This window comes from Arctopsyche grandis, chromosome 2, assembly GCF_051622035.1.
Source record: "Arctopsyche grandis isolate Sample6627 chromosome 2, ASM5162203v2, whole genome shotgun sequence".
Taxonomy (NCBI): Eukaryota; Metazoa; Arthropoda; class Insecta; order Trichoptera; family Hydropsychidae; genus Arctopsyche; species Arctopsyche grandis.
In genome coordinates this window covers 22622525-22628062 of record NC_135356.1, presented here as the reverse complement: position 1 = coordinate 22628062, position 5538 = coordinate 22622525, and positions in this window count along the sequence as shown.

Genomic DNA, 5538 nt, shown 5'->3' with positions numbered 1-5538 from the left:
GAGACCCAACTGTAGCTAACTCGGTTTAATGGAAGTGGTGATGGTGCAAACATTGGGTACCACTTGCAACGTGTCTATGTCGGTAGCAGATTTTTCAGTTTGGCTCGTATATGTATGCTTATGTATCAGGTGGAGTGCAGTTTTTTCACTTCACATTCGAAATATTTATTTTAAATGTAAAACTGTCATAAATATAAGTGGAATTATACGCTGCATTTTAACGTAATCTAATATATAATTTGGAAAGAGACTTTGCTTATACATACATACATACATATATATGTATATATGTATGTATGTTTCGTTCGTTGGTTCGTAGTTTTTTTTCGATTCATAGGCGCAGATTCGATTTTTTTCGATTCAAAGCTTTCGAAAGCCCTGGGGGCGAAGGCGCGAGGGTCGCCTTCGAAGGCGAAGCCCTAGGGGGCGCAACCACTGAGGGCGAAGGCTCCGGGGACGCAGGTGCTGGATTTTGGTATACATATAATTTCGAAAGAGGCAGTATATATGTTTGTTTGTTCGTGACAGTTAATTTAATAAAAAAAAAAAAATGAGTATTAAAATAAATTTATATAAAATAAAACTATTCAAATAAATTTAATAAAATGTTTACTATTAGATTAATTATGTTTAAGCGGTTTATATTACAAATACCGAGTGAAGCCGTGTAAAACCACTAGTAATATATCATCATCATCATCATTTACAGCCATTCGCCATCCATTGCTGGATGAAGGCCTCTCCAACACGCTTCCACTCGTCTCTGTTTTGCGCAACACTCATCCATCTCATTCCACACATTTTCCTAATTTCGTTCATCCATCTTCCTTGCGGTCTTCCTTTTACTCTTTTGCCTTCTCTCGGGTACCATTCAAGCACTTCTTTTGTCCACCTTTCGTCCATCCTCCTAGCTACGTGACCCGCCCATTGCCATTTCAATCTCTTCACTCTATCCACTATGTCCAATACTCTTGTCATACTTCTCACCCACGTGTTCCGCTTTCTGTCTTTCCTCGTTATGCCAAGCATACAGCGCTCCATACTTCTTTGAGTGCATTGGATTTTATGTAGCATCTTGGTGTTCAGTGTCCAAGTTTCACATCCATACGTCATCACTGGCAAAACGCATTGATCAAAGATCTTTTTCTTCAGGCAGAGTGGCATTTTTGATTTAAAAACAGCATTCATCCGTCCAAATGCACTCCATCCTAATTTCATACGTCTCTTTATCTCTTCATCTTTACTACCAGACATGTCAATTATTTGACCTAAATATAAATAATTATTTACTACTTCTACTGGTTTATCATCTAATGGGATGCTATCAGGCATGCAATAACTATTGAACATTAGTTTGGTCTTATCTACGTTAATTTTTAATCCTACTTTTCTACTTTCCCTGTCCAGCTGTGTTAGTCTGTTAAGTAGTTCAGCTGAATCACGAGCTATTAAAACTATATCGTCTGCGAACCTAAGGTGACTCAAGAAACGACCGTTGATGCTTACTCCGGCTGTGTCCCACTCCAAGTTCCTGAAAACTCCCTCAAGCACCGCATTGAATAACTTGGGCGAGATTGTATCTCCTTGTCTTACTCCTTTTCCTATGCTTAATCTATCTGTACCTGAAAAAAATTAAACCGAAGCTGTGGCATTCTTATATATTGCAGCTAACAGTCCCACATAGGGTTCCGGTACTCCCTGTGTTTGTAGAGCGTTAAGTACTGCATTGTGGCTAACTGTATCGAAGGCTTTCTCATAATCGACGAAACCTAGGCCGTTGGTATTCGTTGGCGCGTTCGATTAGTTCGCCAACTACTTGGAGGTGGTCCATTGTACTGAAATTTGCCCTAAATCCTGCCTGTTCTATAGGTTGGTTCTCGTCGAGGATATTCTTCAGCCTTTCTGTAATAACCTTCGTGAAGAGCTTGTAGACCGCTGAAAGTAAACTAATGGGTCGGTAGTTCTTGATATCGCTTTTATCACCTTTTTTGTGTATTAAGATGATAGTTGCGTTATTCCATCCTTCTGGTATAGCTTGGTTCTGGATGCATTTGCTGAAAAGCCTAGCTAAGATATTATTTAGGGGGGAGCCGCCACATTTTAGTAAGTCAATGGGAATATTATCTCCCCCTGGAGTTTTACCGTTCTTTGCAGTTTTTAGCGCGGCCTCTACTTCGCTAGGCAATACTGCAGGAACCCTTTGGCCGTGTGTTGATTCCAGAGCGGGGAATTGACCGTTGTTGTTCTCGTATAGTTTTGCATAGAACGTGTAAACTCTGTCTATGATTTCTTCTCTATTCCTAATTATTACTCCGCTCTCTGATCTGATTGCGATCATTTGGTTTTTGCCTAAGAAAAGATCCTGTTTGCACTTTTTCAGGCTACGGTTATTCTTAATGGTATTTTCTATTAGCTTGCTGTTAAAATCCCTGACATCCCTGACTATTCTCTGTTTAATTTCCTTATTTACTAGATTGTATTCTTGCTTATTATTATCCCTATCTAAATTCCTTTTATGCTTAATTAGGTTTTTGTTTCCGCTGAAATTTTGCTTAACTTAATCTGTTTCCTGAATCCACCTAATTTCTTACCTGTTGAGGTTAGAACCGAACTAATTACAGTGTTCAATTCCTCGATGTCTGCTTCTGGGTTTAATTTCTCGTATCTATTTCCAAGTTCGAGTTCGAATTCCTTTTTCCTAGACCTTAGTTGAGCGAAGTCTGGAGAGCTACTGCATCCTTTTATTAATTTCCTACGTTCGCAATTTATATTAATGGCCATCTTGGCCCGGACTAATCTATGATCGCTACCTATATCTACTTTACTTAAAACACTAACGTCTTTAACGGAGTGCAGGGCATTTGTTAGGATGAAATCGATTTCGTTTCTGTCTCCTTTAGGACTCTCCCAAGTCCACTTATTGTTTGCGTTTTTCCTGAAAAATGAATTAGTGATAAAGAGCCTGTTGTGTTCTGCGAATTCTATGAGGCCATCGCCTCTTTCGTTTCTTTGGCCGGTACCAAAATTGCCTACTGCTCTTTCTGTGTTTGCCTTTTGTCCTATTTTTGCGTTAAAGTCGCCCATGATTATTTTAAAGTGGTGGCGGCTATTATCGTATGCGCCCTGTAGTTTTTCGTAGAAGTCTTCTATTTCCTCGTCTGGGTGGCTAGATGTGGGGGCGTACACTTGGAAGATTTGACAAGTGTACCTGCTCGAGATTCTTAATACTACATAGCATATACGTTCCGATATGTCGCTTATTTCTGTAATATTTCTTTCTATTCTCTTATTGATAAGAAACCCTACTCCTCCTATTCTACCATTTGGTAGCCCTCTCCAGTAGAGAAAGTTACCACTTTTTAGGACTATTTGGTTTTCCTGTTTTCGTCTTACTTCACTAAGTCCTATTATATCCCATTTGATATTTTCTAATTCATTCTCTAATGCAAGCACACTTCCTTCACTCGATAACGTTCTTACATTGTATGTAGCTACATACAGATTTCTATTAGCTAAGCTATCATCCATCGTCACTCTTACCTTGTTGGAGGTTTGGATATTATTTTTCTCGCATTTATCCAAGATGTGTTGAGAAAAAGGCGGTACTTGAGAGAGAATTCCATTCAAGGATTGAGTTATAACCGCCGTAGACTCTTCTCTGTATTCAGGTCAGGTGTCGGATTTTCATCCTAGGTATCACTTAGATCACTTATGAGTTATTGCATGCCATTTAATAGGGTAGCTCGTTAGTTATGATAATAATAGGTTAACAATTGTTATACTACTTTTCAGATCTTTAACGTGAAAAGCCTCTTTGAGACAGCGGATTTATATATGTATGTGGATGTGCTTTTCAATTCAATATTTTAATAATGAAATATAATAAAGATTATAAAGCTCCAAGGGTTAATTTAAAGTAAGTTTCTTTGAAAAACTATAAGATAGTTGGGGAACAGAGTTCGTTAAGAATGATACAGATCTTTAACGTGAAATGTTTCTTTGGAGACAACGGGTTTATATATATGTATACATATATTTATATGTGAGTGTGGTTTGCAATTGGATATTTTTAGTATCAAAATATTATATAAAATACTAAAGAGTATAAAACCCCAGCAGTTACTTTATTTGGATTAAATATAGAAATAACTTTATAGTAACTTTAAAATAGTTGAGAGACAGGGTTCATCGACCAATAAAATATAAGATTTATTGTTTCGGGCAAAGACGAAAGCAAATTTCGCGTGGCGGAGATTATAATTTATGGTCTTTTTTGTTTGGACCGAGGGTTAGTTAGCAGGTATAAGGACGAGCGATACGATGAGCTCTTGACAAACTCAATAACACAGAATATGCAAATACACTGATTTTACAAATACACTGGGAGATAAATGCCTTTAACGATCGATCTGCTGATTATTAAAACACTTAAGTTATACTAGGATGCAATTAGTACAATAGGTGAGTAGATGGTTAAGTTTTAGAGTTGAATGCGTGCGGAGTTTGAGTATTTCGAAATGCAAAATGGGAACGAGAGCAAATGCGAGCGTTTCCGAGCGCGGTCGAACTCAAACTCATATATATATATATATATATATATATATATATATATATATATATATATATATATATATATATATATATATATATATATATAAATAAAAATAACTAAATTGTCAGTAAATATTTCGAAATTATCAGTGAGTATTCTAAATGATCAGTACGCTGTGATCATATACTTAGTTATTAAACCAAAATAATCAGATAATAAAATTAAACCAAAAAAAAAAAATATTATAAGATAATCAGTAATATCATTTAAAATGATCATTTAATTTTGTTCAAATTTTTAAATTGACCGGAAATGGTACCTCCCCTTATATTCAGGTCGAGAAGAATTAATTCCGGGTCTTACTTATGACAAACTAAAAAAAGTCTCAGATATATTTTTAATATGCGAAAAATCTATCAGAACTAAAAATACTTTTAAGATGGTTGCTATATTTTTCAAATAATTTAATAAGAAAGTATGATATAACAGGTGCAATTTCACATAGACACGAAGAATGAGTAAATCGAAAAATCGTAAGCATTCAGTATTAAATAAATACATGTATTTTTTTTTTAAATAATATAAAATATCAATGTTGCTCAGTCGGACATCCCCCCCCCCTTCCGGGCCATTTACCCTGGCTCTCCCCCCTCCCTCTCATCGACCTTGCCTATAGGTATCCATTTTTTAAGTTTTTGGGTTCAATTATCTCCTAAGCTGCTTAATGGATTAGACTAAAACTTTTTCACATATTATAGAAACAATAAATTTAATATACTAATATATTTTATAATTTTAATACCTCAACCGCAAGTTATATTTTTACTTTAGAGAATCGAGGTTTCATATTTTTCTCTCAGAAAAATTTTAGCATATTTTTTTGACCCTTTTAAATATGTGTGTTTTTCACAAGAAAACTACAGTATAATTTATGTAACAATATATTTAAAATAAATAAAAAAATATTAACCGGAAGGGGAATTTTT